We start from the raw sequence: 14,051 nt of genomic DNA on the forward strand, positions 1-14,051 counted from the left end.
GTGCCACACCGCCTCCCAGGTGCTCCTCTCTGTCATTGCAATATAATTTGTACCCCGTTATAGCATATCCCATTGGTTGTCCTCCTTCCACCATGTCTCTGAGATGCCAATTAAGTCTATGTCATCATTCACTGCTATACATTCAATTCTCCCACATTACTTCTTAGACTTCTGGCATTAGCATACAAACATTTCAAAGTTTGTTTTTTGTTTGTATTTTCATTCTGCTTTTTAATTGATAGGTATAAGTTAGAATTTTTTAGCTCAGGTGAGTTTTTAGTTACAGGCACTTGGACTACTTTTCTTATTATTGGAACCTCACTGTCGGGATGCCCTAATTCTAATGCATCATTAGTATCCTTTGAAGATTCCTCCCTCCAAACCATGCGCTGCTGAGCGACTGTCTGCTTTCCCCTTTGTTCTAGTTTAAAAGCTGCTCTATCTCATTTTTAAAGGTTAGTGCCAGCAGTCTGGTTCCACCCTGGTTAAGGTGGAGCCCATCCCTTCGGAAGAGACTCCCCCTTCCCCAAAAGGTTTCCCAGTTCCTGACAAAACTGAATCCCTCTTCCTCCCAAGTAAAGGCCAAAAAGTCCAGCTTGGGAAGGAGTGGTATCCAGAGCAACAAATGTACTCAAATGAAGGACTGCGGGTGGACACTGGGCAAAGGGCACAGTTGGTGGTGGTAGAGGGTAAAAGTTTGTGAACTCTGATTTAATCAGTGAATTTTAATATTTATCAACTCTGACTGCTGGAAACCCCAGAAATAAAAGTTTTACTTTGTTAAAGATACCCTTTCGTGAGACCCTTTCGTAGGTTCCAGAGAGGCATCTATCGGTTCAGAGGAGAAGGATGGGTGCAGTCAGAGGGGGGTCACAGAGGGGAAAGAGGTGTTTTTTATGTTGTTTTCCCTGTCCAGCTTGAGAAATATTACCATTGCCTCTGTGCCAGGTCCATCACACCTTCTGCTTGACTGTATTGGTTTGTTTGGGAGCCTATGAGAGACTGGTGCTTAGCTTCCAAACAGGCATCAGACACTCTTTCATTTTATGTGCCCAGAAAGGGGGTTTCAACTCTGCCCCTTTATAGTGGAATTTATGTTTTTAATGGTATGTCTTTGCTATGTTCATGCTATGTGTTTATGATGCATAGGAGATTTTGTAACTAAAAATAATCACCTCATAAACCAGCCTGAGCTAGAGCCTCTCACCAAGCTGCTTTATTTCCCTGCTTCTGCTGGGTACTTTAAGATGTGGGTTAAGATGAAACCCCGTGCAATTGCAGGCTTCCCCACAAACTCATGAATTTAGCAAATTTGGTTAGAACATATTGTTTTTCTTTTTCCGACAGAAACCATGATTGACTGAAACTCTTATCATGTAAACAGACAAAGTCAAATTAGAGAAAAGGTGAGCCCATTTGTATAACAGTTATCTTCAAAAGAGGCAAATATACATTTACTTGCATATGTGCATGTAGGGCCTGACTTTCAAAAGGATTTTTATGTGGTGAAACTTTTGTTTCTGTGCGTAAATTGCCATTTCAAAATCAACTCAAGAGTCTGTGCATGTGCAAGCACACATAGAACCTGATTTTGTGCATACTTATACATGCTTAGAGCCCTATTTTCAAACCTATTCATGGTATAGCACTGGCGTGCACACGTGGAGATAAGTGTTAGTATTTTATTAACTGTATGGTGTGAGCAGTGCAGTTTATAAAATACTGCAGATTTCTGTTCTGAAAGTAGGCGAATATGTTTCAATACGCATAAATATTTTCCATGCAAGAAAACACATAGGGGTGGATTTTAAAAGCCCACTTTAAGATGTGGGTTAAGATGAAACCCCGTGCAATTGCAGGCTTCCCCACAAACTCATGAATTTAGCAAATTTGGTTAGAACATATTGTTTTTCTTTTTCCGACAGAAACCATGATTGACTGAAACTCTTATCATGTAAACAGACAAAGTCAAATTAGAGAAAAGGTGAGCCCATTTGTATAACAGTTATCTTCAAAAGAGGCAAATATACATTTACTTGCATATGTGCATGTAGGGCCTGACTTTCAAAAGGATTTTTATGTGGTGAAACTTTTGTTTCTGTGCGTAAATTGCCATTTCAAAATCAACTCAAGAGTCTGTGCATGTGCAAGCACACATAGAACCTGATTTTGTGCATACTTATACATGCTTAGAGCCCTTATTTCAAACCTATTCATGGTACAGCACTGGCGTGCACGCGTGGAGATAAGTGTTAGTATTTTATTAACTGTATGGTGTGAGCAGTGCAGTTTATAAAATACTGCAGATTTCTGTTCTGAAAGTAGGCGAATATGTTTCAATACGCATAAATATTTTCCATGCAAGAAAACACATAGGGGCGGATTTTAAAAGCCCTGCTTGTGTAAATCCACCCGGATTTATGCAAGAAGGGCCTTGCGTGCCGGCGCGCCTATTTTCCATAGGCCTGCCGGCGTGCGCAGAGCCCTGGGACTCGCGTAAGTCCCGGGGTTTTTTGTCGGGGGCGTGTCGGGGGCGGGGCCGATCGATGCGGCGTTTGGGGGGGCGGGACGCAGCGTTTCGGGGGCGGTCCCGGGGGCATGGTTTCGGCCCGGGGCGGTCCGGGGGCATGGCCGCGCCCTCCGGAACCGCCCCTGGGTCGCGTCTCGGCGCGCTAGTGGGCCGCTGGCGCGCGGGGATTTACTTCTCCCTCTGGGAGGCGTAAATCCCTGGACAAAGGTAGGGGGGGGGGGGGGTTAGGTAGAGGAAGGGAGGGAAAGGTGAGGGGAGGGCAAAAGAGAGTTCTCTCCGAGGCCGCTCCGATTTCGGAGCGGCCTCGGAGGGAACGGAGGCAGGCTGTGCGGCTTGGCGCGCGCAAGGCTGCCGATTTTGGGCAGCCGGCGCGCGCCGATCCTGGATTTTAGCAGATATGCGCGGCTACGCGAGTATCTACTAAAATCCAGCGTACTTTTGTTTGCGAATGGTGCGCCAACAAAAGTACGCGAACGTGCATTTTTTAAAAATCTACCCCATATTTTATACATTTTATAAACATAAGTGTGTAAACTTTATGAGCAAAATAATTGTGTTAATGCACACATAATTAAATGCAGAGGCAGGTATTTTATAAAGCACGCATGTATATCATTTTGAAAATATTTACATGCATATACCTCCACCAGTTCAGCCAGTCCTTCTCTTCACTTAGACCCTTAAGCCCTTCACCCTGAACCCCTCCACCAGTTCGCTCGCACCTCTAACCCCAAAAAACTGCAGACAAGTCCAATTTAACTTGCATGAGTCAATTAGCAGGTGTAAATATGTATGAACACATTTGATAATGTATATATACATTATCAAATGTACAAAATAGCAACTACCATACAAAATAGCAACTACCGCACGTATTTCTTTACCCTGCTCTAGAATGCCCCAGACTGCCCCTTTTCCCCCTCCCCCAATAAATTATATATATGCAAAACCACTCGAGGGTTATAACCTAACATACGTGCGTATATGCTACTTACACACATATATGCGATTTTTATGCATGAAACTTCTTCGAAAATTCACTCTGTGGTAAGAAAGCTTTCTGGGGGTAGGGTTGGGGTGAGGCAACTATTTACATGCATACTTTTGATTTTGGAAAGTTTGCATATAAATCCACATGCACACAGTTACACCCACTCTTGAGCAGATGAAAGTTTGTGCATGTGGACTGCGCCGGGCTCCGCACATACCTGCACATCTCCAAAGCAGGTTTATGTATATAAATCCACTTTGAAAATTCTGATTAAAGTTTGTGAGTAAAACATACCCATAGACTTTAGCCTTACAGGAGTCATGAAAATCATAAACACATTTATATTAAGGATGCAAACTCATTAAACATTAACCATAAACCAATTTCCCTCCCTTCCTTCCCACCCAAATTTCCTTCCCCCCTTTCTCTATACAGTTCCACCTGGTCCATTAAACCCAATTTAAAGTAATGGCACACCTATCTCTTTATTTCAAAACTAGCTTTACATATAGGGATTCTAAACTTTACTCTTTAAAATTCTATTGACTTCAGTCAATAATCTATGGGAATTTGCCCTTGACACAATAAGGCTTGGAAGTCAGAACTGGGTTCCAGATACACTGAAAAGATTGCATCTTCTTCAAACACACTTCTTTCACTGTCAATCATTCCATTGTCATCATCCTATGGATCTGGTTCCTGCATAACTTCAGATCCAGTGGTTGAGGATCAATCATATTGCAACTTTATACACTTTTTGTCTATTAGTTATCCTGTGCGTATGGAGAGCTTATCAGGACTATGTGCAACAGAGGCATCAACATGAACATCAAATGCACATAACAGTGGTATTCTATGGATACATGAACCAGTAATCTTATATACAGTTTGTAATCTAATATACAATTCCAAGAAGAGGAAACTTTTGCGCAGGATCAGATAGTGATATAAAGTTACAGGTAGGGATGTGAATCGTTTTTTGACGATTTAAAACAATCGTCAGATATATTTTAAATCGTCAAAAATCGTTAGAGCCGCGATACAATAGCAATTCCCCCGATTTATCGTCAAAAAATCGTAAATCGGGGGAGGGGGGAGGGTGGGAAAACTGGCACACCAAAACAACCCTAAAACCCACCCCGACCCTTTAAAATAAATCCTCCACCCTTCCGAACCCCCCCAAAATGTTTTAAATTACCTGGGGTCCAGTGGGGGGGTCCCGGCGTGATCTCCCGCTCTCTGGCCATGGCTGCGTTAATAGAAATGGCGCCGGTGGCCCTTTGCCCTTATCATATGACAGGGCAAAGGTAGCGCCGGCGCCATTTTGGTTCCTGGCTCCCGACATCACGAGTGCAGGAGATCGCTCCCGGACCCCCGCTGGACCCCCAGGGACTTTTGGCCAGCTTGGGGGGGCCTCCTGACCCCCACAAGAAGTCGCCCATATGACATAGTGAGGGCAAAGGTAGCGCTGGCGCCATTTTGAATATTGGCAATACGGCCCGCGTGCAGGAGGTCGCTCCCGGACCCCCGCTGGACTTTTGGCAAGTCTTGTGGGGGTCAGGAGGCCCCCCAAGCTGGCCAAAAGTCCCTGGGGGTCCAGCGGGGGTCCGGGAGCGATCTCCTGCACTCGTGACGTTGGGAGCCAGGAACCAAAATGGTGCCGGCGCTACCTTTGCCCTGTCATATGATAAGGGCAAAGGGCCACCGGCGCGATTTCTATTAACGCAGCCGTGGCCAGAGAGCGGGATATCGCGCCGGGACCCCCCCACTGGACCCCAGGTAATTTAAAACATTTTGGGGGGGTTTGGGAGGGTGGAGGATTCATTTTAAAGGGTCGGGGTGGGTTTTAGGGTTGTTTTGGTGTGCCGGTTTTCCCGCCCTCCCCCGATAAAACAATTTTTTAACCAAAAAAACTAAGACGATCTGATTTCCCCCCCCCCCCCCAGCCAAATTCGATCGTTAAGACGATTGATCACACGATTCACATCCCTAGTTACAGGTTCTTTTTGACACTTCCCACACAATGGTGTGTCAGACAAGTCTGCTTTATGGGCTCTCAAGGGGCACAAGTATATACGATGCATCAATTTAAAACTGATCTCCTTTAAACTCACATTCTCTGTGATGTGTTGGGTTCTCTTTTAGCTATTTTGTAATGATTCCATTGTCAGGCCCTGTATCTCCTCAACTCACCATTTTTGCAAGAGGTTAAGCTGGGTTTATTTTTTTTATTAGAAATTTATAACTTTCAGTGATAGAAGTTAGCCTTACTGCTACATGTTCATCTAGCATAGAGAACTGCAATAGGATTGGGTTTTCATAGAGAAACTTCAACACTAAGGGGTGAATTTCCAAAGAGTTACGCTCGTAAACATTAGCATATACTCACGTAAGTAGCATCTACTCATGTGCATATTATTTTATATACATCAAACATATGCAGATATTTTTCCTTTCATGCTCACATATACACACATAAAAAGGAGTGGCCTAAAGGCATTCCAGGAAGGGGCCAACATTTACATGCATTAGTTAATATTTTAAAAGATACTTACATGCGGAGATTTGCCAACTTACTTGTGTAATTTTATACTTGCTAATTCTTTTGCGTAAGTGATATTAAACGTATTTATTGTGTACTAATGATTCTGTGGAAGGCGTAGATGAACTGTGGGGAGTTTAGGCCAAAGAACCAGGAGGGTCTCAATGACCTGGAGAAGGACTGGGTAAACTGGTCGAGTATTAGGTAAAACTGGCAATTTCAATTATGCGTACATGTTTTAAAATGTACTGACTTATGCAAGTAAGTTCTGATTTACTCGAGTAAGTCCTACTTTATTTTTGCACATAAAATATACATGTGTATATTTTTAAAATAGGAAGGAAAAGTATATGGTTCACTGCATTGAAATACTCACTTTCAATGTATTGAATGTATTCGTGTGTAAGCATACATATGCATGTGTGATGCAGAACAAAGAGACACATATTTTATATTACATACTCAGTTGCTTGGAAGTTATCTTCATAGTGCATTTATAGTAAAAATAGTGCATTTATTTGTAAAAATGCATAAAAATCTATATTATCTGTATTAAAGCATTATTTAAATTCCTGAAAAGAGTGTATGGTTTGGATGATGTTTGAGGCTAACTTTCCAATATGTTCAACCCCGAAAACTGCCCATTTATCAAAATTCCTGGAGATAAGTCCCATTTCAAAATCCCCATTACTCGCTATTGAGAGGAAGAACTCTTTGAGAATAATGTAAGCTTTTTTTTCTGAATGTATTCCAAGCCTAGCACACAGGTTGAACTAAATGGCTATTCTACTGTCCTCTATGATTGTTGGTATTTGTGCATGTAATATAAAAGAGAGAATGTGGTGGGGCCGATGCAATAAACGCGTGTAGAAAGCGGGTGCTGAAAAGTCAGTGCCCATTCTCTTAATGTGCGCATGGAGCCACAAAGGGGGGGTGCCATGCAATATTTAAATTAGGGGGTCGCGGTTTTTGTGACTGCCGTCTGCCGGTCATGAAAACTGATGCCGATAAACCTGGCAAGTGTCCCGCACAGACGGCCGGACAGGTGGGGGTGTGCACTGAGAGAAAAAGAAAGGCAGAGGAGGAAGCAGAGACGGTGCCAGGGAGACCCGCAGTGGCGGGAATGGAATTCCCTGGCTGTGGTGGGTGGTCCTAGGGGAAAAGGCAGCGAGACACTCCCTTAGCAGGGGCCCGGGAGAGGGGGGCAAGGCAGCTGCTGCTGCTTCTGTGTCATTCTTAGCCCCGGACAGTAGGAAATCACCATTTGAAAGGAGAGGAAATAGTCAAGAGAACTCGGGGAGGGCAGGCGCTGCTGCTCTAGAAGAAGCGAGGTAGGAGGAAGTGACTTACGGCAGTCATGAAAACCAATGCCGTTAAACTTGCTCCTGGCAGGCGTTAATAGATGACAGTTAAATGTGCGTCGGAGAGGCACATTTTTCTTTTTGCATCGGGAGTGAATGTCTAATAGCCTCATTCACATGCATTTGCATGTGAAGAGCGCTATTGCATTCACTCCGCATTAGACGCGCGTTGAATAGGCGCTAATCCACTTATTGCATTAGGGGATTGATTAGCGCCTATTTTACCCGCGTCCGACTGCAGGTTAACAGTGCGCTGGACTCAGCGCACCATATTGCATCGGCCCCAGAGAGTGCTAATTGCTTCCTCAATTGTTTCTCTATTTCCAAAGCTGTATACCTCAAACTGTTCTACAATGATGACCCTGCCACAAAAAATGTTCTCTCCCTACTTTTGGCCAAATAAGCCTGCTGAATAGAAGGTACATCAAGTAAGTTCTGCCCTAGTGACCACATTGTTCTTGAGGACTTATAAATTTTCAGCAGAGAACACACACATATGGTGGTCTTGTCACCTAATGCTCAGTGGATCAGTGTTACTAATTGTATTTTCCATGCTATGGGTAACCAGTTTCCAGCCTCAGACCGCTTTCATCTCATTTCTCATCCTCCGACCATTTTTTCCTTCCTCCCTCCCTAGCCTTGGATACTTCCTTCCTTACTCCCTCCCCTCTCTTGGACCATTCCTTCCTTCCTTCCTCCCTCTCCCTCCCTCCCCCCCCCCCCCTCCAGCCTTCGACTCTCCCTTCCTTTCCTCCCCAGCCTCGGACCCTTCTGACCTTCCTTCCTTTCATCTCCAAACTCAGACCCTTCTTTCCCTCCCCAACAAGTCTCTAGCCTTGTATCCCACACCCAGCCAAAAAGCCTTGAAACCCATACCTCCAGAAGCTTACCCTGTTGTGTACAGTATCTCTTTTTGCTCCCAAATGGCTCAATTCCAGCCCAGCACCATGCAGCACTCTGCATACTCACACTGGTCTTGCGAGATATGTGAGACCTGCATGCTCATGCAGAGAGCCACGTAGATTCAGGTCAGCAGTGAACACTTTTGCAATGGCCTGCCCCAGAGAAAAATTTAGATAGGCTAGGGCCCATGTGGTCCACCCTGTTCCAATATCGACGATGAGTGTATGTTCACACTGTCTGGAACTCGTCAGAAACAAACCAAATCACAAATACAACTGAAAACAGTTATCCTTGCAAATAGTGTTGGATTTGAAGACATTGCAGAATCAGGTACGATCAAGTTGCTACAGACACATGGAAAAGCCCTATCTAATAAGGTTCAGATGCAACTGGAACAAGAGCAAACTGCAGGGAAGAAGGAGGTGGAGAAGAATCTAGAAGCTCTACTCAACTCATATCATATAAACACAAGGAAACTGTCCAAAGCTTTCACACAGTTTGATGCAGGTTTGCACATCTTCACAGATAATGATTCAAGTTGTGAATTTAGCCATAAGTTTTCCAGAGCAGTGAACAATATATTCAGCTGCTAAGGGGAGCTATATAAGGAGAAGAAGAGGTTTTCAAAAGTCAAAACAGCTATTTTTAGATGCATTTTGTGCACATAGAAAAGCAGGACATTGGATGTTCCCCCTCACCCAGAACAAGAAGATGAGGCAGATGATAAAAGGGATGATGACTATGATCTATAGTTGAGGTGAGCAAACCTTTGCGCCTGAGGTTCATACTGGGGACTGATTGGAGGGGGAGGGAGCAGAGGCAATGAGGGTGTATGAGAAAAGCATGTGGGAAGGGATAAAGGTAACATCACTTCCAGACTGCTAATATCACTTCCATCCAGACGTTACATGCTCTCACCACAATGGCCAATACATATATCATCACCATCTCAAGTTAGATGGCAACTCCTCACAGGCCAGATATGGCCTGTGAGGAGTTGCCATCTCTGATCTATAGGAAGAAGCAGATGATCCAAAGGATGGGAATATGATCTAACTGATCTTCCATCTCTAAAAAAATAATTCTTATTTTGGGTTATTACTTGTGTGTCTTTTTTAATATATAAAAGGTTTTTAATAGAAGTCAATGGGAACATAGGTTTCAATGTATGAAATTTTGAAATAAGAAAAAATTATGGAAACTTAACTTTTCCATATATCAAGGGATTCCTGTACCTCAAATATGTGAATAATACCAAGAGTCAAATGTTTTCCAGTGAAAAGAAAGCTCTAAAACTAGAGGTCATGATTTGAGGTTGCAAAGGGATAGGCTCAGTAGTAATATCAGAAAACATTTCTTCAGAGCAAGGCATGATGGATACATGCAACAACCTTCTAGTAGAGGTGGCAAAGGCACAAAGGATCCCTAGTTGTGAAGAAATGAAGGTAAAACCAGAGATAAATTAGATTTATAGCATTACCCAGGCAATAAATTCAACAAACTTGATGGGCCTAAAAATCTTTATCTATCATCATAGACTATGTTTCTATGTTATGTTACTTTGTTGGCTGGGATCAGTAGATACTTGTTTAGCACAAAAAAATGTCAGAGGTATCTGAAGCCTGTTTGTGAACTGAGAACCAGTCAAACTCTGGGTTCACTATAAAATTGGTCAGAAAGATGATGAAGTGGGCCATGCGCAGAGGTAAGGACAATATTGTCCCAGTTGGAAAAGGGAAACGGAACATCACCTGTTAGCCCTCTGCGAGCCCCTCTTAACTGTTTCCCACTTTCCTACAACAAGGACACTGCCTCTGTCAAACCCCACACTTTGGGATAAAAGGAGGTCTCACACAAAAAAGTATTATTAACAAACAGAATGTTTATTTCTGGGGTTTCCAGTTATCAGAATATCAAGACATATTAAAAGATACTGATTTAATCAGGGTTCACAGGTACCCACAGAAAGGCTACAGCAGTTCAGCAACACAATACACATTAACATAGGGGTAGATTTTCAAAGGGTTACATGCATAAGATACACGCGTAACACTCGAAAACCTATCCCTGCGAGCGCCAAGCCTATTTTGCATAGGCTCGGTGGCGCGCACAAGCCCCGGGACGCTCTTATGTCCCGGGGCTTTAAAAAATGGGCGGTCTGGGGACGGGACCATGGGGCGGGGCAGCGGTCTGGGGTGGGGCTGGGGGGCGTGGTGCCAGTCCATGGGCGGGGTCTGGGTGTGGTGACAGTCCGGGGGCGGTCCTTAGTCTTCCGGCACAGCAGTCTGTGCCAGGGGTTGGTGCGCCGGCAGCTGGTCGGCGCGCAAGTTACGCCTGCCAGAGGCAGGCATAACTCAAAGAAATAAGGAGGGGGGGATTTAGGTAGGGCTGGGGGGTTGGTTAGATAGGGGAAGGGAGGGAAAGGTGGGGGGAGCTATAAAAAGTTCCCTCCAAGGCCGCTCCGATTTCGGAGCGGCCTTGGAGGGAACGGGGGAAGCCATCGGGGCTCCCCTTGGGCACTTCCTTGCGTGTGCCGACCCCGGATTTTATAACATGCTATAAAATCGGGTGTACATTTGTGTGCGCCGGGTAGCGCACACAAATGTACCCCACGCATATAGGAATTAAAATCGGCCCCAAAATGTTTTCTTTCAACTATGTAATTCTTATCCTTTTAGAAAGAAATACTAAAAAGTACTCCCCCAGCTCTCTACTCCAGTAGAATATGATACTCACATTCTTTACCATGTTAACATCAACCACAGCTATATCAGTACTCACTCATTTGAAACAGGATGACTCTTCTTATGCACAAGGCAATTCTGTAACCTTCCCAAACTGACTCCAGAATTCTCCTTAAGGCATTTGCAAGGGATTCCCTGACTTCCCAAGCTCTCACTCCACAGACTCAAATCACTACTCAATCATCAGGAGCATTTTCTGATTCCCTTGTTACTTTCCCTTGGTGAGAAACACCACTGTAACCTCGGGCCTTTCCTCTTGAGGGGGAAAGCCCATGCAGAGCCCTCTCCTTGAGAAGAGGACCTCTGGGCACCCCAATCTTGTTGAGGGTTCTCCATTTTCACCCTGCTAAAACTTGAACACAGGATTATCTAGTTCTCAGAATACTCCCTCTAGCGGAACTTTCTCCAATAGGCACTTAAAGGGGACACATAATTAGATCAACAGAAATTCCATTCATAAACTTCCCATTCATTTACATACACCATAATCCTCTGCCATATACTCTGCCTTCTTGTGGTTGTTCAGGGTAATTGTTGGGCATCAGTATTTTTCCATGATGCCAAAACTTTTCAATTACATGTATATTCATTAACATTATCAATCAATTGCAAATCTCCAGAAAAGAGGTGACAGGACTCCCTCACCCAGACTCTCTAAAAAGCAATACTCTAGTGACACAGGCCCTATCTTACAACCCCATGACATGAGATTCTGCTATTTGCACCTATATCAAAACACTTTTGAAAACAGGGCTCATTACATTCAGCCAATAAATAAATTATATCATCTAACTTCAAAAGAATTAAAATCCTGAAATTATTCAATTGCTTTTGAATAAATGAATTCTCAGAATTATCCCTTTGAACATGACAGCAGGACAGTATCTCCTTATTTTAACTAAATTAATTGTTAGGGAAATGTATAGGTAAATATCAGTAAAACCAAATGTTGCTAATTTCAGATAGAGAAAGATGCTGCTAATGCTCTGTGTGGTTATAGGACCATGTGCCAAAATCATAGCAACTCTCAGTCCTTTTCAATGACCTGGCACTACTTTGTGTCTCTTCATTAGGGTTGTGCAGAAGACAAACATTTGTTTCGTTTCATCCATGCTGCTACAGTGAGTATGAGAGCTGCTGCTTTCAAAGAATAAACATATAGGGGTCAATATTCAAAGGCATTTAGATAGATAACTCATACATTTTGAATATTCCCTTTTTTATCTGACATAATACCTGGATAAGTCTGTTATGAATTGCGCTGCCCGCGGGTTCCCCCGCGAGCAGGCTCTGCTGACTCACCGTGCTGTCATTTCTTCGCCGACGCGGCAGGACGCCGCCGTCGGCTTGCCCATGTGGCCCGGAGGCTGCCCTGTATCCTCCTGGCTTCCGCGGCTGGAGCCGCGGCCTTCTTCGGGGCCTGGGACCGCCCCCATCGCTGCTTCCTCTTTGTGGTGCTAAGGCCGCAGCCCCGGGCTGGAGTGGCGGCTGGAGCCGTCCCCGGGGCCTCCTGCAGCGGCTGGAGCCGCTGTCGACGTCGGGCCTGTGTCCCAGGCCAGCTGTGCCTCTTCTCACGTTCTGCGTCAGTGCAGGCTGCTGTCCGTGGTCCTGCACAGCTCCTGCACTCTCCTTAGGTGCCGGCGCGCGCCTCTCTTCAGGATTTAAAGGGCCAGACACAGGAAGTGTCTTGGCCCCACCTTGGTGACTGTTTCCTGCTTCAGCCCTATAAAGGGCTGCTCCGTCTGTTGTTCCCGGCCTTGCACCGTCGTGGAGTCTTCGCTCTGGAGGCTCCTGCCTGCCAGAGCCTGTGTAAGGTCTTCTTGTCTCGTGGAGCTCCTCATCGTGATATCTTCTCGTCATGCCTTCGTGCCTGAAGTCCTCATCCAGGTGTCCTGGTGTTTTCATGATCTTCGTCCTAGTGTTCCTGCCTTCCTTGATGTTCCTTCCTACGCCTCGTCTTCAACGCTCTCGAGCCTTCTGGTCCGGTAGGCCGGGGTTCCCTCAGATGCAGTACTCCTGAGTGGACTTGCCTGCTGGTGGACGGTTGTCCTGTGCTCCTGAGCCGTCATGTCCCGGATGTTTGTTCCTGTGCTGTTCCGCTCCCGTCGTGGTCCGTGACCAGCCTCTGGGGCTGTGTAGGGCACGTAATGGGACAGGGTGGTCCGCGACTCAGTCCCGCGGGTGGCCTGAGTAGGGCGCCTTGAGAGACAGTGCCAATGTCCATGCCTTGTGTTGCCTATGTGGATCCCAAGTGTCTCGTCTGCGATGCCGTCTGCATCGATCCCAAGTGCCTCGTCTGCGATGCCGTCCGCATCGATCCCAAGTGCCTCATCTGCGATGCCGTCTGCATCGATCCTGGTGTCACGTATTCATAGTCCTGGTGTCATGTCTTCAGCCCAAGTGTCTTCATGCCATGTGATGCCGTCGCATCAACCCAAGTCTTCGTGCCATGTGATGCCATCGCATCAACCCAAGTCTTGTGCCATGTGATGCCGTTGCATCATCCTTAGTGTCTTCGTGTCAAGGTCCGTCTGCCCTCAACCTCAGGCCAGGCCTGCTGTTCCATGCTGCTCGCAGCAGGTCCGAAAGGGCTCGGACTGGTCGGAGGACCATTCATCTTCCAACATCCTTGGATGTTGGCCATTGGAGCTTGCCGGCCTGGCCGAGGGCACGATTGTTCAGCCACGCGGAACCACCGTCAACCCTTTGCTCAGCCCTGAAGGTCTGGGTCGGGCTGAGGCCCATGGGTACACTAAAACACCGTTACGTAACAGAATGCAAGGCCTTTCAAGGCCGTACATAACAAAGTCATTATCTGGCTGAGATTTACCTGGAGAGAGGTGAACAGTGGAGTGCCTTAAGAATCTGTACTTGGGCTGGTGCTTTTTAATATATTTATTAATTATCTAGAAAAGTGAATGACAAGTGAGGAGATCAAATTTGCAGCTGACACAAAATTATTCAGATTTGTTAAATTACA

Source organism: Rhinatrema bivittatum, chromosome 2 (genome assembly GCF_901001135.1).
Source record: "Rhinatrema bivittatum chromosome 2, aRhiBiv1.1, whole genome shotgun sequence".
Classification (NCBI taxonomy): domain Eukaryota; kingdom Metazoa; phylum Chordata; class Amphibia; order Gymnophiona; family Rhinatrematidae; genus Rhinatrema; species Rhinatrema bivittatum.